The following is a 24,410-nucleotide window of genomic DNA, read 5'->3' as shown; positions in this document are numbered from 1 at the left end:
CTTGGATTGAAAGAGTTAGGTCCCCATGTACCAGACCAGCTGCTAGGCCACTTTGACAATGAAGAAAATGAGTCTCCTGGGTTAAATGAAAGGTACTGAATCTGGGGGCCCCTGAATACAGTCAATTTAAGTGCTGGCATGTAGCTCCCTGATTTAGTAGAAAACAAAAGGAGTATATGTAAATAGATATTCTGCCTCTAGTTCCCTAAAGAATTCACTTCAAATACTGAGGAAAAGACAGTTTAATTCTATCTGAGGCCAGTTTCCTACATTCTTATTTAATTCCTGAGGCTCATTTACTTCGTCTGTAAAACAGAGCTAATAATATCTACAAATGGAATTGTTCTAGGTGAGACAAGAGGGAAGGGGGCAGGACACAACCATTAAAAGAATGATACAGCAATTGAGGATAAGTTAACTGGTTAGAACAAAGATGGTGGAAGATTCGACTTCCAGTAGACCTTGAGCCTCATGGCACACCCACGGGTGCCATGACAGTTCCAATGCTAGCCATAAAAGGCCAAAAAGTGGGCAGGGGACCAATTCCTGGAAATCCCTGCCCCTTCCCCAACATAGCTGGAATAATCCTCCCATTTGTGAGCATATGAAGTTACCGAGCCCATAAAAACTACCCACCCCCCACACCTCATGCCCGATCTCACTTCCCAAGAAAACCTCATGCCAAGGGACCACCTCTTGCCTGCTGCCTCTTTCTCTCTTGCCTTTTCAGACGGCCTGCACTCTGACTTATCTCCATGAATAAACTCGCTTTCACCTTACCATGGCTCGTTCTTGAATTCTTTGCTGCACAAAGCCAAGAACCCTCACTTGATGAGGCATGTCCCAGGGACTCATCTGGTGAAGTAGAGAATAACCTTTGTTTTGTTGGAGGTTTACAGGGACACCATGACCTAGCCCACGGGGATGGCTGCAAGAACAAAGAATGCCTGCAGCAAGAAGATTACAACAATCAACCACACCCCCTCCCTTATTTTCCCTCCCCCTCCCTTATTTTTTGTATAAAAGGAGCCTGTATTCTGACTAGAGCAGGATGGTTCTCCAAGACATTAGTCTGCCATCCTCCGGGTCTGCCGGCTTTCCAAATAAAGTCGCTATTCCTTGCCCCGACACCTTGTCTCCCAATTTATTGGCCTGTCGTGCGGCGAGCAGAGTGACTGGGACCTGGGACATGGCCATCCTCTAGCTCCCCATTTTCCTGCAACATTAAGGACCAAGTGAAAAAGGATTCCTGCTAGAATAATAGTAATCACTTTTAAAAGAAAGTTTTAATATTTATAATGAAGAAATAATCAGAAAACCAATTTTTCTTTTAGAAGTCCACAAACTTTATAACTTAAGTTTTTTTCTTAACTACCAGAGCGTTGGTAATAAACACCCTCATCCTTAGAAAGATATGAATGATTCTTATCTTCAAGGTCACTTTTAATTGCCCTTCCTTTTCACATACACAGAATGCTTCTTTATGCTCCTTATCAACCTTTACCTTTTTCTGCTTTGAGTTTTAATTACTTGTTTACCAAGCTCTCCTCCACAAGATGTAACATTGTGCGAATCTTTTCCCCCTTACAACACCTGGAATGGTGTCTTGGATGTAGTACATTTTCCATAAAAGTTTGTTTTGAAATGAAAAAAGTTGAAAATAGAATCTGTTGTAGGACCTGTTTCCCATTGACAGCCATATTCTGATTGGAGCCCTTGTCTGTTCTCTGTCAACAGAAAATGGACCAGAGAGGGGAGTACAGCTACCATCAGAATGAGTTGGAGAGGAAAGTTTCAAGAAAGAAGGAAGATTAAATTGTTGAATGCAGACAGGTAGGGAAGGAAGAGGGCTGATCAAAGCCCTTTGGTTTTCCTGGTGGTTAGCTGAGACCATCAATAGAACTAGAACTATCTTAGTTAAGTGATAAGGAAATGCCAGATTACTGTAGCCTTGATACTGAGCGGGTAGTGATAAATGGCTGGAAGATGGTATAGACCCTCCCTATTTCTGCTTAAAGGCTGAACTCCAGTCCAGCCCAACACCTTCTAGACACAAGGCTATGCTCCAGGCAAGCCAGCCACATCACAGCTTCCTCTTTGTATACAGTGACTTCCCGTTTGCAGGATTTTGTTCTTGGTCTTTCCATATGACCTGAGGGTCCAATGTCAAGTACAAGAGGTCTTTTCCCTATTGCTCCAGCTTAATATGTTCTGTTTTGCCCTGAAGCTGGTAACATATAAGCTTTCTGATGGCACTTAACACATTCAGCCTAGTGGTACAGGTAGGTAAATGTATGATGCCCCTTATTAGTCTGTAAGGGATAAACAAACTTTAATAAATACTAAAAGTTCTTTTCATACTAAGATACTACCTATTCATACTAGATACTACCTAATGGATAGCAGTTATATAGATCCAGAAAGGGAATTTTAAGTCAGAAAACTTAAATCAAGAGACTTCAGAGTTTCAATTTAATCCAACAAACATGAATTGAATGCCTTTTATGTGCAAAACATTGTGCCCTCAAAAAGTTTAAGATCTAATGCATTAATCAGCACACTTTTAATAAAGTCAATAAAAACCTTAGACTTTGAAGATCATTTGATCTCTGTCTCAAAAACTCAACTCTGCCATCATAGTGAGAAAACAGCCATAGATGCTACCTAAACCAGTGAGAGTGACTGTGTTCCAACAAAACTTTATTCATGAACACTGAAATTTGAATTTCATATAATTTTCAAGTCATGATACATTATACTTCTTTTGATTTTTTACTTTTTTAAAAAACTTTAAAATAAATTTTTGTTGTTGTTTTTGGAAAGGGGCAGGAAAGTAATTAGGTGTGTTAGTTTGTTTGTTTATTTAATGGAGGCACCAGGGACTGAACCCAGGACCTCATGCATGCTAGGCATGTACTCTTCCACTGAGCTGTACCCTCCCGCCTTTAAGTTTTTTTAATGATCTAAAAATATAAAAACTATTTTTAGCTTGTAGGCCATAATAAAACAGGTGGCAGACCAGATTTGGCCTGTGGCCCATAGTTTGCTGAACCCTGATCCAGTGAATAGCCACTCAGTGAATGGTTCACTCAGAAGTGAAACCGAGTCCCCCTAATACTGAGTTTCTCTGCTGAGTTTATGATTAACCTCTCTATCCAAAAATTTATTCCCTTTCTTGTCCCACATCTGTTACCCTCAGAACTGAAGAGTATCAAAGAAAAAGGGGGATTGAAATCAAGTAGGACATTGCAGGGCCCCCCTGGTACAAAAGCCCCTCCATGCCACCTGTTTCTAGTTTGTATAAAAAGGCTTTTGTCTCCTAGGCCTTCCCTGAGTTCCAAAGAGCAGATTCAAGCAGATACTAATTAGGGAAGTGAGGGAATGCAGAAACAAAGGAAAAGATTAACATACAGTAATCAGTTGCATTTCTTTACACTAACAATGAATTAGCAGGAAAAGAAAGTAAAGAAACAATCCCTTTTAAAATCACTTCCAAAACAATAAAATATGGAGGAATAAATCTGACCAAGGAGGTGAAAGACTTATACATGAAGTACTACAAAACATTGATTAAGGAAATTAAAGATGACTTAAAGAAATGGAAAGAGATTCCATGCTCTTGGATTGTAAGAATTAATATTGTTAAAATGGCAATACTGCCCAATGCAATCTACTGATTTAATGTGATCCCTATCAAATTACCTAGGACATTTTTCACAGAACTAGAACTAATAATCCTAAAATTTATATGGAATCACCAAAGACCCAGAATTGCCAAAGCAATATTTAAAAAAAAGAACAAAGCTGGGGGAATAATCCTCCCAGACTTCAGAGCTACAGTAATCAAAACAGGGGTATTGGCACAAAAAACAGGCACATGGATTAATGGAACAGAACCCAAAAATAAACCCACAGACCAATGGTCAATTGATCTTCAACAAAGGAGGCAAGAATGTACAATGGAGAAAAGACAGTCTCTTTAGCAAATGGTGTTGGGAAAACTGGACAGCCACACAAAAATCAATGAAGGTGGAACACTCCTTCACACCATACACAAAAATAAACTCAAAATGGCTTAAAGACTTAAATATGAGACAGGACACGATAAACCTCCTAGAAGAAAACATAAGCAAAACACTATCTGACATAAATCTTAGCAATGTTCTCCTAGGGCAGTCTACCCAGGCAATAGAAATAAAAGCAAAATAAATGGGCCCTAATTAAACTTACAAGCTTTTGCACAGGAAAGGAAACCATAAGCAAAACAAAACGACAACCTGCAGAATAGGAGAAAATATTTGCAAATGATGTGACTGACAAAGGTTTAATTTCCAGAATATATAAATAGCTCATACAACTTAATAACAACAAAACCAGAAAAATACAACTCAATCCAAAAATGGGCAGAAGACCTAAACAAGCAATTATCCAGTGAAGACATACAAATAGCAAACAGGCACATGAAAAAATGCTCAATATCACTAATTATCAGAGAAATGCAAATCAAAGCTACAATGAGGTATCACCTCACACTAGTCAAAATGTCCATCATTCAAAAGTCCACAAACAATTAATGCTGTAGAAGCTATGGAGAAAAGGGAACTCTCCTACATTGCTGGTGGGAATGTAGTTTGGTGTGGCCATTACAGAAAACAGCATGGAGATTCCTCAAAAAGCTAAAAATAGTCTTACCATATGATCCAGCAATCCCATTCCTGGGCATATATCCAGAGGGAACTCTAATTTGAAAAGATACATGCACCCCAATGTTCAAAGCAGCACTATTTACAATATCCAAGACATGGAAACAACTTAAATGTCCATTGACAGATGACTGGATAAAGAAATTGTGGTATATTTATACAATGGAATACTACTCAGCCAGAATAAAGAATAAAATAATGCCATTTGTAGCAACATGGATGGGCCTGGAGAAGACTGTCATTCTAAATGAAGTAAGCCAGAAAGAGAAAGAAAAATACCCTATGATACCACTCGTACGTGCAATCTGAAAAAAAAAAAAAAGGAAAGAAAGAAAAAACAGAACACTTTTGAACTCATCCATGAAACAGAAAGACTCGCAAACATAGTAAACAATTTTATGGTTACCAGGGAAAAAGGGGTGAGAAGGGATAAATTTGGGAGTTTAAGATTTACAAATGTTAACTATTATATATAAAAATATATTTTAAAAAATTTCTTCTGTATAGCACAGGGAACTATATTCAATATCTGGTAATAACCTTTAATGAAAAAGAATATATGTATATATTTATGCATGACTGGGACATTATGCTGTACACCAGAAACTGACACATTATAACTGACTATACTTCAATTTAAAAAAAAAAGTAAAAAAAAGAAACGATAGTTCAGTGATAAAACAGAGTCCTAGTTCCTCCTAAAGGGACATATATATATCTGATACATATCTTTGAGTTCTGCAGGAGCTAAGGCCCCCTACCCTGGTGGAGGATGGTAACTATATGCTGAAACCCCAGAATGGTTGGAAACAAAAGGTTGATGATTGAGATTCCAGGAACACTACCCTGTTACCTCACCATCAACTAATCAGAAGAAAATCATGCACCCTGCAGCCCTCACTCCATATGTTGCCTTTATAAACCCTTCCCTGAAAACCATCATGGAGTTCAAGTCTTTTGAGCACAAGTCTCCAGTTCTCCTTGCTTGGCCCTGCAATAAACCTTTCTTTGCTCCAAACCCCAACATAACTGTTTGGCCCCACTGTGCATAGGCACACGGACTTGGGCTCAACAACAGAAGCACTTTGAAATTCTATTCTTAATACCAAAATAATCTATCATTTTGCTGCCATTTTGACAGGATTTGTGATTGACTAATGCTATAGAAGGGAGTTTCATCCACTTATGTACCAATTATTTACTCAGTGCCCACCTCATTCAAAGCACAGGAACTGAGGATACAGCTGTGAAGAGGTCAGTAAAGATGACTGTTCTTATGGAAAAAAATCATTATTTTACAACTACCAGTGTAAAATGGTTCAAGAATTATGAAAGGATGCTAAAACCAATGGGTGAAAGGTTGTTGAAGAATTAAATATTCACATGTTCTCAAAATACCAATATTAACTATCAAGGGGTAAAGGTATTTTTACAAGGAAGCAATCTGATAAAACCCATCTTAACCAAGTGATCTAACTTTGCATCACCAACAATAGCACAAAGTAACGTTAGGTGTCTCCTGGTCTGATGTAATACATCATCACCTATGTCAGTATTCTTGCCACAGATAGGTTGTAGAAGATTCTACAAGACAAGGGGCTGGATTCTTAAAAAAATATTAAGGTCATGAAAGACTAAAAAAAAGGCAGGAGGACACTTTTGTACATACAAGTACACTTTACAAGACTTAATCAAATGCAATGGATGATCCTTAATTGGATCCTCAACAGGGAAAAAGCCATAAGCAACAACTGGAACATAATAAAATCTACTTATGCCCAACCCACAGCCAACATCATACTAAAGGGTGCAAAGCTAAAGCCTTTCCATTAAATTCAGAAACAAGACAAGGACAACCACTCTCACCACTTCTATTTAACAGAGTATTGGAAAAACAATGAGACATCACTTCACACCTGTCAGAATGACTATCATCAAAAAGTCTACAAATAACAAATGTTGGAGAGGATGTGAAGAAAAGTGAACCCTTGTACACTATTGGTGGGAATGTAAATTGGTACAGCCACTATGGAAAACAGTATGAAGGTCCCTCAAAAAGCTAAAAATAGAACTACCACATGATCCAGCAATTCCACTCGTGGGTGTATATCCAAAGAAAACAAAAACAATAATTTGAAAAGATGCATGCACCCTAATATTCATAGAAGCACTGTTTACAATAGCCAAGACATGGAAGCAATCCAAGTGCCCATGAATAGATGAATGGATAAAAATGTGGTGTGTATATATATATATACACACACACACAATGGAATATTACTCATCCATAAAAAAGAATGAAATTCTGCCAATAGCAGCAACATGGATGGACCTAGACAATATTATGCTTAGTGAAATAAGTCAGACAGAGAAAGACAAATACTTACTGATATCACTTATATGTGGAACCTAAAAAATAATACAAAAGAATGTATATCCAAAGCAGAAACAGACTCATAGGTTTAGAAAACAAACACGGTTAACAAAGGGGAGAGGGAAGTGGGGAGGGATAAACTAGGGACATGGGATTAACAAAAACAAACTATCATGTACAAAATAGATAAGCAACAAGGACATCCTGTATAGTACAAGAAATTATAGCCATTAACTTATGATAACTCATAATGGAGTAAAATCTGCAAAAATACTGAATCACTATGCTGTACACCTGAAATGAATATAATATTATAATTCAACTATATTTCAATGTTAAAATAGAAATAATTGGGGAAAATTTAGACCATATATTAATAGTATTATAGCTATGTTAAATATTTTAGAGCGACAATGGTATTGCTGTTACACAGGAAAGATTTCTTGTTCTTAGGAGATTCAGGGTGAATTACTTAGTGGTGAAGTATGATATCTGCAACTTTCAAATGGTTCAGAAAAATAGGAGTATACATACGCACATAAAGAGAGAAGTAAGGCAAGTGTGATAAAATGTTAATAATCGAAAATTGGGTAAAGTGTATATAGGTGTTCACTGTACTATTCTTTTAACTTCTCTTTAGGTTTGAAATTTTTAAAAATAAAAAGTTGGGAAATTTTTTTGAATAAAGAGAGCTAAAACAAACAAACAAAATCTCTGTTTCATGAAATTTATATTCTAACAATAAGTAATATATAACCATTTACAGATTGTAAGTAAATTCAATGAAGAAAATCAATATTTTGTGATATGACAAAGAGTAGTCGGGTAAGATGGGAGGGCTATTTTGGAGACTGTTTCAGAAAAAATTTCTCTGCAGAGGTATCATTTCAGTTGAGACCCCCAAGATGAGCCAGCTGTGTTAAATGCCAGCAGAAAAAGCACTCCAGGATCCTAGGTTAAGTAAACATCAACTGCAAAGGCAAATGTGTCAGGAAATAAATTGGAGAGGTGCAGGCAAGAGCCAGATTACACAAAGCTATTGGCCATTGTTAAGGGTTTGGATTTTATTTAAATATCTACACAACTTTAATGAGTTGTACACTTTAAAAAGTGAATTTTATGATATGTGGATTATATCCTAATAAAAAAATTATTTAATTAAAATAAAAATAAATTCGATGACGATCCAGTGAAAGTTTTAAGCAGACACATGACATGACCCAGTTTACTTTTAAAAAAAGTTCACTCTGGCTGACAGCAGCTTTCTTAAGTCACGTATCCTTACTGCCTTGTATTAAGGTCACAAATGTGTCTGATCACCCTAATAATCTCTAAGTACTGGAGTCATGAGATTAATGTTCAATTTATCTTTATATTCTTCAGAGCGTCACGTTACTCATGTTTTATGTTCAGAAAATATTTGCTAAATGAAATGATTAACAAAGGAAAAAATATCTCAATGATAACTCTAAATTCTTTATGTTTTACATAATTTATACTTTTGGAATCAAGGAATCAGTGACCAAATATATATTCAATATGGCTTATAATCAGTTTCAAATATTATTGACATAAACACCCCAAGATAGTTCCATCCAATTATGGCATTGTTTATAATATCTAATTTTATTTTTCTGTATTTTGCTGCATTTTTCAAGTTTCCTACAAATGAACTTGTGACACTTTTATAATCAGAACAAGTGGCTCTTTTAAGCCCTTGAAATGTTCATCTCTTCTAGACTATAAATAGAAGTGAGTAAAAACCATTAAGATCATTAATTTGAACAACCAATTATATGTAATCCAGAATGACTCTTGCCCAAATTTCAGTCTCTGCAGCACTCTTCCCCACTCAGCTGAGGCCACTCATTCATTTGTTTATTCATCAGTAAAATATTATCAGGCCAGCGTTGATAGTCACACAACTCCAGGGGGCCCATTCACATAGAGAACAGTGGGCTGAACGTTCTGAGTTGCAGGACACCTAGACACTAAGCAGGTACTGGTCCAGGCAGTTTGTGAGCCCTGGAGGTAAAAGAGAAAACAAGGCAGATCTCACATTGTGTTACAATTACATGTTTAGTTATCTGTCTCCCCCAGTGTGATGTAAACCCTGTGAGGCAGACAGTAAGTCGGATTTCTGCAGAGGTGATCAATAAGGCATTTACCAAGCAGAGAAGGGATAGAGTCAAGGAAAAGGATTCCCATCATAAAAAACAAACAGTAAGTGGGAAGGCAGGAGAGGACTGTGTTTCACAAGTCCTGTTTGGCTGGGAAACAGAGCAGGAGTAAGGAAGTAGAGAGAGACCCGTCCTGGACAGATTTATGAGTCACCAGAAAGAATTTAGACTTAATCTTAAAGGCCAGGAGAACCAATGAAGAGTTTTAAGGAAAGGAATGGCTTTATCAGATTTGTGCGTTCCCAAACCAGACACTGGATTAGAGGCAGCATCTGACTGAAGACAGGGAAACTTGTTTAGAAGACATAGCTGCAAGCCAGGAGTTCATTATTTGGGATCTATAGTGGATTGAAGTTGGATAGGAAAAAAATGTTTATTTTTGCTGAAAACTAATTGAAATTTAGGGATTCCTCCAGTTATAAATGTAGGCAAGAAACCATAGTATGATTAACAATGTCTGTTACTTTACAAACAATAGAAATCAGATATTTTCACAATACATTCCAGTTACTGCAGGTATCTCAAAACATTATTTGCCCTCATTGCTACTGTGAAATTACAGTTATTATGAGACAGGAAAAAAGAGGGCAGGGCACAAACATTCAAGAAATAACCCAGCAGTTAACACCAAGGTTGCCGAAAATTCAACTCCCAACAGGCCTTGAGGCCCAAGATGGCAGGAGATTTGACTTCCAGTAGACTTGGAGCTTTATTATACACTCGTGACATATTAACATGGAAAATGGCACTCCCACAGGCACCATGACAGTTCTGAGGCTGACCATAAAAGGTGAAAAAGTGGGTGGTGGCCCAGTTCCTGGGAATCCCAGCCCCTTCCCCAAAGTAGTTGGAATAATCCTCCTGCTTATTAGCATACGAAGTTACCAAGCCCATAAAAACTAACAAACCCCACACCTTGTGGCTGCTCTCCTTTCTGAATGAGATGGGCCACATTCTGTCTAAAGTGTGTATCTACTTTTACTTTAAACTGAGCGCCAAACCCCACACCTCATGGCCTTTCTCTTGCCTTCTGAGACAGCCTGCGCTCTATGGAGTGTGTATCCCTCTGAATAAATCTACCTTTACTCAACTGTGGCCTGCTGCTGAATTCTTTCCTGCACCAAGCCAAGGACCCACACTTGGTGGGGCACATCCAAGGGATCCAGCTGAGACCTGGGACACAGTCATCTTCTTTTCCCACATTCATTTTTCCCGTATCAATTACACCCAGTGCTAGATCTTATTATTAATGGATTAATAACAAAATCTGTTTTTAACCCCAAACATAATACTTTCCACTTGGACCCAGCACTGCACAATTTAACACTTGAGGTTTTAAATATCACAAGTGGCCCTGAATCTCCAGGACATGTAGTAATTTGTCAATCTGTTGAGGCATGAAATAGGATTGCTGCTGCTGAGGAGTTGCTGAGCCAGTCAGGAGCCTGCCCGCCCGGGACCACATTGCTACATGATGTTGTTTAATGTGCATAACAAAGCTATAAATGAAGTCATATCATCCCCACTTTACAGATGAAGAGTTTGATGAAATCACAAATTAGAGCAGAATTAGAGGATCTGGAGATTTTCAAAGGTCCAGTCATGTCTCTAGACTATCATCTTGTTTCTGACTCCAATGTAAAGAAGTGAACTCCCTGAAAGTAAGGACCTTATCTTTAATCTTGGCACCCGCCAGGGCACACACTGAACTTGACAATACAAGTACTCAATAAATGGCTTCCTGATTAATGAAATTCCTAAGAATTCTGCCTTCCTTCACTGAAAGGGAATTTCCTGGAGGTCATGGCCTCCAACTTGATCCTGCTGAATTCCCAGTGCCTGGAAAAGCACCTATCTCATACAAATTAGAAGTATTTGTTAATTGACTACTTGTCTAACTCAGATTTGTGTTTGGCACCTGACACACATTTTCTTTTATTGATGGTTTTCTATAAATGTCTTTGAACATCAAAATAATGTACAAAAGTGTAAATAAGACCAATTTTGTAGATAATTAAAAATTCTTTTACATTTTCAACTTTTCTATTCTTTGGATTAACTTGAATATCGGTCTCCTTGATTATTATAGGAAGTTTTTATTCATAAAATACTGGGACAGAAATCTGTATTTAGTTTTGACTGTTAATTATCAATACACATACAACTGGAACACACAGGTAAGTGTACTTTTATATAATCATATTTGTCCTTAGGCTCAAGTAAGTTAAAAATAATAATACTTAATTTACTAGTTTTTTTTAGACTAATACTTCATCTTACAGGATGAAAAAAACTTAGTCAAAAATAAACATAATCAGGGGAAATTTTTAATGAAAACTTTTATTATATTAAACTTAAAAGATTTGTTCTTGAGAGGGATAAAATTTTATGGTAGCAATAGGTCAAAGAAAGCAAGGTATTTGTTTTTCAATTTCTAGAATGTGCTGAGTATAAAAAGTGCCCTACCTCACAATGCTTCCTTCCTGAGGGATCCAGAAATAGACACATAAAAATCCAAATGCGAAACGCACACATTTCTACTTAACAGCTCCTTGCCCTTTTCCCTCATTAGCTTCAGAACTGAGCTTGCTCAGATAGTCACTAATAACTATGCGCCCCACGTATATTTAGAAGCCACCTTGCAGAGGCATTTGTCTTTGCCTCTAAATGTAGAGTTTCAATAAGCATTTCAGTTACTGTTTCTTACAGAGCCCAAAAGCCCCCACTCTGTAAAATTAATCACTTTCACTTTTTAAAAATATTGAATTGTCATGTGGTGAGGGATGACAAAAGCATTTGGGACTGTTTCTCTATATGTCATTCAATAAGAGGAAATTTACTAATGATTGTTTAAACAATTTAGATATAATATATGGATAAATATATAATAAAGAAAAAACAGTTTCAGTTTTGTCTTTGTGAAATTTGGGGATATGTTAACAAACGGGAACATTTTACTGAATCCTAACACATCCTGAGTATGCTCAGATAGTCACGTAAGTGGTGTGACCAAAATCATCTCCCCATCAGTGCTCTGCCACCCTAAAAAGTCAACAATGGAATAAAGTCACTAAAGGTTTTCTTAGCATGCAAACATTTTAACTGTAAGTCACTCTGTTAATTTGATCTATGAATTCATTATCACTCATGTCATCCAGAGGTAACTATAGCCCAGAAAAAATGGCACACATAAAAGGTAAGTTTTTCATGAAGAAAGTTCTGCTAGAGAAAAAGACTCAACTCCTGATATACCAAAGTAGCCAAGAATGACTGCTTCACCACCTTCCTCTACAGCTAGTTTCCATCCCAAGGAATAGTAACTTTGAGTTGTTAAAAGAGGTAAAGAAATTTAGCAAGTGGTGTCAGTCAAACCTCACACATATTTCATGTTAAGTGATGGTTCTAAAAGACAAATCCCCAAAGTTCTCATCTATAGCATGAAAGAGGCAAAGATTTAGATCAGGTCGAAAGCAAAGTATAACCTTGTAAATAAATTAAGAAAATATTTCCTCCATTTCTGAGTTAGGGTAGAAGATCAAACATAAGCATTTATTTCACTCCTTCCCAAATACCACCACAATTGAAGAAGTACAGGAAAAAACAGACAGGAGCATCAAAAATTTGGAAGCTGAAAACAAAATACACCAATGGTAACTGACTTAGACACAAGAAACCTGAATCCCAAGACATCAGTAGGAAAACTGAAATCTAACTCAATTTATTCTACAGGATCTTCAAAAAAAAAAAAAAATTGGAAGTGGCAACAGCAAGAACTTCTGAAAATTGTAGTTAGGAAGACTAGGGTAAAAGCAGTTTGACCTCCCCTCTTCAGTGGGAGCAACTGCTCTTCCTCAAGCCAGGTGATAGATCAGACATTTATTCCTCTGAAGAAAATAAAACTTGAGGTCTTTAGATCAGGAAAGTGCCTGGCACAGTTGAGGGGATAGGTTTTGTACCCCAAAAGGTGAACTTATTAATTTTATGCATATTATATGCTTACAGTAGAGACCCTCACCCCTCTTCCCTTAATCAGTGCCCAGAATGCTAGCAACCAGGCACTTATCCACCTAGCCAGAGACTGGGCATCTCTTTCCAGGTGAATCTAACCCAAGAGTTAAACTTGCCACCTTAGTCACCCTACAGTGACGTATAGTTGCTAAATCCCATATTCAGCAATTCAATGAGTTTTTTAGTCTCTCATGCTTAATCGTAGGTTACATAATCAAGGATTACCAGTCACTGTGAGAATCTCCTAATGTGAAAGATACAGACAAATACAAGCAGAAAAAAAGTGATCTGGAGGAATTAAAGACTATTTAGGGAGATGAAAACATTAAAAGAAGAAAGTCATTAATGTCTTTAGAGCTAATTAAAAAAATATAGCATCCATGAAACAAGAACAGGATGCCACGGAAAAGAAATTCTCAGGGAACAAAAAAGAGTCCTTGGGAAATAAAAGCTTGATAGAAGGGGGAAAAAAATCTTAAAAGATGGGTTAGAAGATAAAGTTGAAGAAAGCATCCCTGAAAGTAGAACAGAAAGAGAGAGAGATGGGAAATAGGAGAAAAAAGATAATAAAACTGCAGAAACAGAAAAAATAGAACATAGAAAATCATTAAAATTATTAAAGAAAAACTACCAGAATGTAAGGACTTATGTTTCCAGATGAAAAGAACCCATGAAGTGCTGAGGGAAACAGATGAAGATAAGATTCATAACAAGTCATGTGTGAAATTTCAGAACACCTGGACACAGAAACGAATGCACTCGCTTTCAGGAAAAAAGGTAAATATGTTGGTTACACACAAAGGATAAACAAACACAACAACTTTGGACTCCTCCACAGCAGCACTGGAAGCAAGAAGAGAGGCTTTCAAGAAGCAAGAAAAATATGTTCAAAATCTGTGCAAAATGATCTTCAACCTAGAATCCTATCCTCAGAAATTATTAATCAAGAATGAGGATTGAACAGAGATATTTTTAGACATTTTCAAGATCTCAATTTATTCCCTACTTAACTTTTTTTTTTAATCAGTCTTTTTTGGGGGGGAGGGTAATTAGATTTTTATTTATTGTAATTATTTATTTTAATGGAGGTACTGGGAATGGAAACCAAGACCTTGTGCATGCTAAGCACATGCGCTACCACTAAGCTGTACCCTCCCCCTGACTTTTCTTTTCTTAAGATGCTACTGGAGGATATGCTTCACCAATATGGGAGAATAAACCAAGAAAGAGGAAGACCTGGAACCCAGGGAGCAAGAGAGGGAATCCCAGATGATAGCTGTGCCCCACACATGGGGGGTAAGCCGTCAGGTAGGGCAGTATGACTCAAGAATCAGACACAGGAAACACTTGTCTTCACCAGTCCTCGGCCATTATACCCTTCTTCAGCCGAGGATTCCTGTGTGAGCCTGACCCAGATTCTCATCTGCGTTTGGATATCTCTCCTGTATTGATGAAGCTCTACTCTCCTCTTCATCTAAGGACAGTCTTTCCACCCCAGAAGGATTCTGGTTTGACTTACTCCTAAGAACTAGAAGTAGACCACACAGTTAAAAGTAGAAACTACAGAGCAGCCCTCGCTGTCTGGCCAAACTTCAGCTGTGTGACCAGTATCTGGCCCACACCACATTCGTGTCAGATAGGTGCATTATATTAAGCTTTCTGCTTCCCAGGAGTTACTACAGACAGAGGAAGTCTCTTGTAAACACTTAGAGGAACTGAAGCCAGACTATGACCCAGAAACTCTGTTCAGCCTATTTTTTCTGATAGCCTTCAACAAATGATGACAATATTACCTTTTCCTTATATAACTAGGTTTGTGCTTGCTACTCTAGTTTTCAAAATTAAATAATATATTCTTTAGGGACAGGTATAAGAATGGTGGGGCTTTAGGAAAGCAAATGAATGGTGGACACAAAATCAAAATAATCATTTTCTCTGAGGAGAAAGAGTGAGATGTGACAGAGAGGAGCACACAGAGCACTGGTACTAGTAATGCGGTTTCTTCACCCAGGTGGTGGGTACACAAACTTATTCTGATTACTTAAAACTATGTGTATATTTATACACCATTCCATATAAGTGAAATAGGCATTTTAATAAAAATTATCTAACTGCATTTTATTAAAAGATGCTTCTATTTTATTACCAACTTTGATTTCAGATCTTAGTCAAAATGTTTATAAAACTTCATCTCTCTTGGTGTATTATTTATTTCAAATAAAAACATTTAGGAAAAAAACCCCTCATCTCTCCTAAACTCATGGAATGTTCCATTCAAAAGGAAACAAATGATATAATATTACTACTACGTAGAAAGCAGAGAGCAATTTCCTCTCAAATAAGCCCCTGACTGGCAATATACTTGGTTATATCATAGACATAAAAAATTAGGTATATTTTCTCAATGTTTATGATAATTCTATAAGCAGCTTTGATAAACAAACATCATATATTAATACATATATTAATAATAATATTTAACTAGGTAATTTATTTAAAGTGTATTAAAAATCAGAAGATCTAATGTTGCCCCTAATTTACCAATCTCAGGTACTATTTATCCTTCTTAAAACACTGAAGTATATACAGAATTCAGATTTACTTATTAAATCAATTGTGGCAATCTTAAGTGAATCTGCTTAGCTCTGTTTTGAGACTAGCTAATAAAATATAGTGGTATCTTGATGTCCCTGTTTTGGATTTTGGTTTGTTTTATATTTAATCCCTGAATCATTGCTTAGATCAATCAGCTAAAGGAATTTTATGAAGGTTCATAAAACACATAAATATTTTTCTAGCTTGACTAAGTATAAGCCTAGGTTAAGACAATTTTAATTTTCCTCTGGACACATTGCCTCAGTCAAGTATCTACTTTTATCTATGTCCAGGGATTTTCTAACTCATGGCTCATTAAAACTGCAATTTACCCTCTACCTGAAAATTGCTAATTATATCTGCATTTTCTAAAATGTACCACATTTGCAAGCAATTGTGAATCCAAAACTAAAAATAAGTAATTTGTTCTAGGTATCAATAGCCTAAGTATTTTCCATATATAAGTCCTTACTATAAAAAGTGAGGTATTACTAATTAATTTCTTAATTAAACAAAATTTTATTTAGTATCTACTGTGTGTGCCAGGTTCTATACTAGGTACAGTATTATTAGTACAACACTGTACCAGGTACAGTGGATAAAACAGAAATCTTTGACCTCAGAGCTTTTATTCTAATGGGGGGACTGACAATAAAAAATATACGTACATAAGATGACATGTAATAAGGTAAGAAGAAATGTAGAGGAAAACATAGCAGGCAAGAATGTGTATGTCATGACAACTGCAATTTTAAATGCTGTTCATAAGAAAGACGTCGCTGCGAAAGTGGTATGTGAGCAGTTAGGTGATAAGGATGTAAGACCTGAGGCTCTCTGGAAGAAGAGCATTTTAAGCAGAGAGAATGGCCAAGTAAAAAACCCTGAGATGGGAGTATGGCTGGTATGTTTGCAGAACCAGAAGGCCAGTGTGACTAAATTGGAATGAGTGAAGACTGTTGTAGATGAGATCAGAAAAATAAGGGGCCAGATCATGGATGGCCTTGTCGGCCACAGTAAGGAGTGTGATGGAAACCGGAGTGTGGACATGGTTGGCATTTTTGTTGTTGTTGAACACATGAATGCCTTATTTTAATATAATTAACTACATTACTTTATTAATACAAAATCATTATTTCTTTTTTTTTTTGGTTTTTATTTATTTATTTAAATTTACTTTTCTTCTAGTTTAATTGAGATACAATCTCTTCCAGTTTTATTGAGATATTGAGATATAATACAGCACTTGTATACACTTAACATGTATAGCATACTTATTTGACTTACATACATACATACATCATGAAATGTTGTATAATGTTCACAGTAAGTTCAGTGAACATCCATCATCTCATATAAATAAAAAATTAAAGAAATAGAAAAAAACGAGAAGCTGGCATTTCTTTTTAAGAGTTGCTCTGGCTGCTGCAATTCAGAATAGGCTGAAGGCAGGGCAAAAGCCAAAGTACAAAGGCCAGTTAGAGGAATCCAGGGAAAAGATGATGACGACTTTGACCAGGGTCAAGTGGTAAGAAGTGGTCAGGGCTCTGAATATACTTTAAAGATAGAGCTGATAGGTTTTAGGTGGGGAATATGAAAAAAGAAATCAGTCGAAGATAATTCTAAAGTGAGCTACTGGAAGAATTCAGTTGCCATTACTGAGGTGGGGAAGGCCACATTTTATCATGAATATGAGCCTCTGGGTTTATAAATGCTGTAAATTTATTTCTAAAGAATGCTTCCTTAGTTAGCAAAGTGTTTTATGGTGAAAGATAATTATACCTAAAAAGCAACCTGAATTAGAGTGTGACCTTTTTTTTTTTTATTCCTGAGGATCTGGTAAATGAAAAAAACATTCACAATTGTTCTTTAAAAAAAGGCACTTCTTACATAATTGCTAAGTGCAATTTGCAATCTTTGCTCCAGTTGAGCTGCTTAAGTCTTTGTTGTCTCATTGTGGGTGTTAAAGTGCTGGTGGTACATGCTGGTACTGTCTGCATAGCACTTTAATTGTAGGGATTATCTCTTAGCCTGTCTGTCTTCTGATTTTTAATTATCTTTAGAGAAAATTATACACAGAATTTCTACAATGATTACCCACTGTCCTACACTGGTAACTCCAAAACCTGTTCATTATAATGCTAAAAGGACAAGAATATGTTCTTCACCCCACTTCACAGGGTCTATTTCACAGTCATGTCCATTTCCATTTCAACAAATAATCCAAATCTAAAAATATATGCTCTTCTCTTCCGTTTTTATTTCTCGAAAGGTAAAATTTTTTGTTTTCAGAGCTCTACTCTTGTTTTGACAGTGATTATTGTGCCTACATTTTATTCTGGTATTCTTTAATGGAAATGTATTGTTTATTTCTATAAAGTGAGTTTTGTTTTGCTTTTAAGATTCTAGAATTCTTTTTTATTGCCATGGTAAATATTGGTTTGTTTTACATTCTTTTTAACCTTAAAATGAATATGGAATAATATGTTAGAGTTGACTGGAAGTTTGGAAGTAATCCAACTCTACCTGATGTTTAAGCAGGTACCCTGGCCATTTATTTTAACCATTTCCAGTATCAGAGAACTCACTACACCACACAGCAGTCCACTGCATTGTTAAAGAGCTCTAACTGCTAGAAAATTCTTTCTCACAAGTTGTTAAAGTTGCCCTTCCTATATCCTCTATTCATAAATCCCTGGAACAACAAAAAGCACAACTGCCTTTGACTCAGACATTGAGTTATATTCTCAGGTCGGCGAGTAACTTGCCATGTGATGTTAGGTCAGAATCATGACCACTCTGAGCTTCATTACACCATCTGATCTGTAAAATGAGGAGGTTGGACCATGAATACCTCTTTCAGATCTTAAGTTCCAGAATTCTAGTAGCTCTTCCACAGGATCTTGCGATATATGAGGGTAGCTATCAAATTCCTCCCTCAATTTACTTTTTTTCCCCACCCTGATGCCCTAGTTCACTCAAAGATTCCTTGTATAACGTGGTTTCTAGCTCCTTCACAATCCTTATAGCCCTTCCCTGGATATACTCCAGATTATCAACATGCTGGGTAGCACCCAGAACTAAAGAATATAAATGTTCTAGATGTGATCTGGGTACTGAGTTCCACATTACTAGCACTTCATTGTCCTTAAATTAGTTACCCATTTCTGCATAAGCAATACCCCCAAATTCAACAGTTTTAAACAGCAACAAACATTTATTAACTCACAATTCTGTGGGCCAGGAAATTCGGACAGGGTTTACCTGAGTGATTCTGGCTCAAATTCTCTCATTGACTGGGGCTGTAGTCATCTCAATACTCAACTAGGGCTGAAGGATCTCTTGTAAACTCACTCATGTAGTTGTTAGCAAGCTCAACTTTCTCCTGGGATATTGGATAGAGGGCCTCAGTTCCTCATTACATCACATAGGTCTCTCTGTAGGACTGCTTACATCATGATGCATCATGAAAGTTTGCTCACTCCAGGGCAAGTGATTGTAGGGAAGAGGGGAGAGGGAGAGAGAGAGAGAGGGAGAGGATCAGTTTCTTTCCTTCTTTCTTTTCTTTTAAAAAAATTCCACAGGTATTTATTGGTTATTGGAAACGTTATCAGCCAATTCTCTAGACATGGGGGATACTTAATGAACAGAACTGACAAATTCCTTGCTCTTCTTTATAATACAATCTCAGAGGGAGCATCCCATCACTTCTGCCATACCCTGCTTGTTAGAATTGAGTCACTTGGTCCAGCCCACAGGATTATACATACACATTGAACATCAGGAGCAGGAGGCACTAAGACTGCCTATTTCAGTTGTGAACACCCATCTCTTTACAAATGCAGCCTAAGATTGCATAATGGTTTCATGCCAATGGTTCATGTTAAACGTCTAGTCAATTAAAACACAAAGTTTCTGTTTGTTTGTTTTACAAAGCCATTGATTTTGCACTTAATCTTTTGACCTTAAGGACAGGAATTATCTCTGACATTTAATTTGTCTCTAACATATTTTTAAAAGTTACCCCCTATATACTATAATTTAAATCCTTGTTAGAGAAGAGGGAGGCTTTGAAGACACATTTTTCAGATGTCCATCAATTTACTTTCAGTAACTCCTGTGGTATTTCCTGAGGGCTAGGGGGTTTAAAGTAGTATTGTGAGTAAGTGTAATGTCTTGTCTTATTAAGCCTCAGAGTTCTTATAAAACTTGATAAACATTCTTTATTAAATTAATACAGGATGACTATAAATAAACTATTATATCTGCGTTGGTTTCCACGGGCCTTTTCAATGTCTGAATACCCAAGCCTTGCAAGAACTAAACAGGAGTTCATGTCTATTCTACTTTCTATTTCTTTGAGTTACTTAAAGCCACTGTTATTTATGATAAAAAATCTTATTTTTCTAAACCAGTTAAAATAAAATTAACATTACATATAATCCCCACTTAGAGATTTTGTTCTTCTCATTTGCTTTCTAATTAAAGGGTTTTAGTGTATAAAGAGAACATACAAAGAAAAAAAATTATACAATTAATTTTTAGACTAAAGAGACAGCATATTTCATTACATTTAAAAAATAAGCAATTAAAAAATATATTTCATGTTATAATCTTGTCTCCTTCAGTTTCTAAATAATTCCTTTTCCCTTTACAGAGAAAAGAGCACCTAAAAATAAATATGAATAAAATGACATCTTTAAATGTTGTAAGCGTGTTGTACTGGTTTTGCAAAATATGAAATAAACATCTTTTGAATGGCTATTTTTAGTAGCATAGTACAGCTGTGTACTGTAAATTAAGGGAATGCATTTCAAGTTAGGAATCACTGGTTTGATTCAGAAATCCAATCAAAATCAAATCATGTAAGTTTTTGATAAGTGGGAGAAATAAAGAGCTTTCAAATTTGTATCTTTTTCTTCAACAGGAAGAATTATTTTATTAAGAGTCAGATGACCTGGACTCCTGACATGGTGGTGCCTCTATGGTGTGACCTTATACCAGTTATTGATTTCTCTATATCTTGGTTACTGGTCTGTGAAAGGAAGTGGCTGGACCAAAGTTTCTTTCAGACTTCAAAGTTTCTGATTCAGTGAATTTCCTACTGTTCCCAGTCTCTTTTCTGATAATTTCAATTTCAAAGTAGAGAAGGGAAGCACAGGCAAATGAAGTGTGCATCTGGGCGCTGGTCCACAGCTATACTTGGGAATTTTCATTCATTTTTTTTAAAGATAGTTGTTTTTTAGAGCAGTTTCAGGTTTGTAATAAAATAATATACCCCTCACCCTGCACATGCATAGCCACTCCTATTATCAATACCATCCACTAGAATGCTACATTTTTACCACAGATGAACCTACATTAACACATAATCACCTAAAGCCCGCAGTTTACCTTAGGGTTCAATCCTGGTTTTGTACATTCTATGGGTTTGGACAAAAGTATAATGACATAAATCTATCATTATAATACCAGATAAGAGTATTTTCACTGCCCTTAAATCATTCATTTTTTTTAAATGTCATCGTTTGGATTATAAAATGCATAATCTAAACGAGAAGTTCAAATATTTCAGAAATGTATATTTCAGAAAATAAAAGTTAACTATAATCACTCCTAGGAGAAATCTGATGGTTTTTTGCACAAACCTCTAGGTTTTAAATGCATATTTTAACCCACATATTAATTAATTCTAACCTAACCTGAATATTTACTGAGCATCTATTATGTACTCAGATTATATAAAATCATATAAATATTAATTTTAGAGAAATGCAATTGCATTATTCATCCAATACACATTATTTAAACCACTTTCTTTTTTCATCTAATGAGGAATCTTGGAATATTACACGGTTTTCTGTTGCCCCTTTAATGGATTAATGGGTTGTTTTTAATTTTTATCATAATGAGTAAACTTTCAGTGACTATTCTTATGATCACATCTTCACACACTTGTGAAAATATTTCTCTAAGATAGATTCTTTGAAATGGAATTGCAGCACTAGAATGTATACATATTTAAAATTATAATCAGAAAATAACTTCTCTTTATTATATTAATGTATACTTCCTTAATTTTTGGTAAGGTTGAGCATCTTTTCATAAATTCATTTGACCTTCTTCCATGATTCATTATCTATGGGACTCTCATCTACACTTAATAAGGAATGGTGACAAATTTAATAAATGAAAAATTTAATTGGAACCTAAATGTCTCCCTTTTAAAAAGTCCTACTTAAAAAAAGAGACAGAGACTGAATTCTCTGGACAACTTACACTTTGTTCCTTTTGAAATCTCTTTGACAGGCTGGAAACAAATTGGCTGGCACAAATTAAATATAAGTGCTAATTGTGACTCCACCCCTAGTCAGTGGCAATAAATATGCTATTATTTTAATTGCACCCATCACCACCTCAAGGACATTCAGAGAGATCTCCAGAGGTAGCTAACTTGTTGTTTCAATGCAGAGAACAGTAAGGAAAAAACAAGTAAGTGTGTAAATCATGGGGAAAATATTTAAGAGTGTAAAATGTGAATCTGGATATGATTCATCACTGTTGTTAGTCATATTTTTCTATATACTTCTTGCTTTGATTCTAAACTTACTTCTAGAATTAAAATTTTGTTACAGTACAATAACAGAACCTGAATAGAAAATTGAATTGCTTTTTTTTGAAAAAATTTTTTTTGCAGGGGAGGTAATTAGGTTTATTTATTTCTCTAATTTATATTCTTTTTTTTAATTGAAGTATAGTTATTTATTAATTTTTTTAATGGCAGTACTGGGGATTGAACCTAGGACCTCACGCATGCTAGGCATGCACTCTACCACTGAGCTATACCCTCCCCATTGAATTGCTTTTTTACTGAGACATAATTCACATATCATACAATTCAGTAATTTTAGTATACTCAGAGTTATGGACCATCATCATTACCTAATTTGAGAACCTTTTTATCACCCCCTAAAAGAAATCCCATATTCATTAGCAGTTACTTCTTGTTTCTCTGTCTCCCCACACACCTGGCAAACACAAATCTATTTTTTAACTCAGTGAATTTACCTGTTCTGGAAATGTCATACACCTTGTGGCCTTTTGTGTCTGGCTTTTTTCACTTAACATAGTGTTTTCAAGGTTCATCCATGTGCAGCCTGTATCAATACTTCATCCATTTCGCAACCTGTCTTAGTCACTTCAGAGTGTCATAACAAAATACCATAGACTGGGTTCCTTAAACAACAGACACTTAATTTTCATAGTTTTGGAAGCTGTGAAGTCCAAGATCAGGATGCTGGCAGATTTACTTTTTGGTGAAGGCCCTCTTCCTGGGCTTGCAATCAGCCAGCTTTAGTGGAGAGAGCATGCTCTAGTGTCTCTTCGTTTTCTTATAAGGACACTACTCCCATCATGGGGGCTCTACTCTCACAACTTCATCTAAATCTAATTACCTCTCAAAGGCCCCACTTCCTAAGACTGTCACACTGAGGATAAGGGCTTCAACCTATCAGTTTGCGAGGGGTGGACACAAAGATTCAGTCTCTAACATGACCCAGTAATATTCCAGTGTGTGGAAATACCACATTTAGTTTATCCATTCATTAGTTGACAGGCATATGTTTGTTCCCACTTTTTTGCTCTTATGAATAATGCTGCTAGGAACACTTGTGGACAAGTTTTGTGTGGACACGTTTTTGGTTCTCTTGGATATATACCTAGAAGTAGAATTACTAGCTCATATAATAACTCATCTAATAATTCGAGGAATTGTCAATCTGATTTCCCAAATGGCTGCACCATTTTACAATACTGTCAGCAATATATTAGGATTCTGATTTCTCAAAATCTTCACCAACACTTGTTATTGTCTATCTCTTTTATTATAACCATTTATTCTAGTAGGTGTGACATGGTATCTCATTGTGGTTTTGATTTGTATTTCCCTAATGATGACTAATGTTGAGTGTATTTTCACGTGCTTATTGGTCATTTGTGCATCTTCTTTAGAGAAATGTCTATGTGAATCCTTTGCCCATTTTAATTGGGTTATTTGTCTTTAAGTGTAAGAATTCTTTATATATTCTGGATACAAATCCCTTATCAGATTTATGATTTACAAAAATTTTCTCCCATTATTTGGGATGTCTTTTTACTTTCTTGATAGTGTCATTTGAAGCACAAAATTTTTTTAAATAAAAAGCAATGACAAATTGCTTTTTTAAAAAGTCTTTGGAGATCTGGATCCAGAATAATGTTTTCCTAACACATAATGAATAGTTTCATAGAATTGTATAGCAGGTGGGAAAGTAATTCAGGAGTGCATTATGAAAAGTATAAGAGAACCTAATTGATAATTAATTAAAAGGAAGAATATTTTGATGGGTAGGAAATTAAATTTCACATGGTTAATATATAAGAAAAAAGGCTCTGTAATATATTTTGACTTCTTTTCACATGTGTACAGGCACATAAAGCAGATTTCAAGAAACTATTTTATAAACACAAGCCAGAGAAAAGTCTTTGCTTATCACTAAACCTGACTAAGTGGAA

The 24,410-nt window shown here is 35.9% G+C and overlaps 1 long non-coding RNA gene across 1 annotated transcript in view; it reads right to left on the bottom strand.

The window, feature by feature from the left end:
* Positions 1-8,121: 8,121 nt before the first annotated feature.
* Positions 8,122-24,410, bottom strand: part of LOC123612336 (uncharacterized) — a 35,569-nt gene continuing 19,280 nt past the window's right edge. Inside the window, exon 3 of the long non-coding RNA XR_006719551.2 lies at positions 8,122-9,102. This is a non-coding gene — a long non-coding RNA (uncharacterized LOC123612336). The remainder of the gene's footprint in view (positions 9,103-24,410) is intronic.

The sequence above is a fragment of the Camelus bactrianus genome, chromosome 2, assembly GCF_048773025.1.
Source record: "Camelus bactrianus isolate YW-2024 breed Bactrian camel chromosome 2, ASM4877302v1, whole genome shotgun sequence".
NCBI classification, from domain to species: Eukaryota; Metazoa; Chordata; class Mammalia; order Artiodactyla; family Camelidae; genus Camelus; species Camelus bactrianus.
This window is presented reverse-complemented; position numbering and strand designations above follow the sequence as displayed.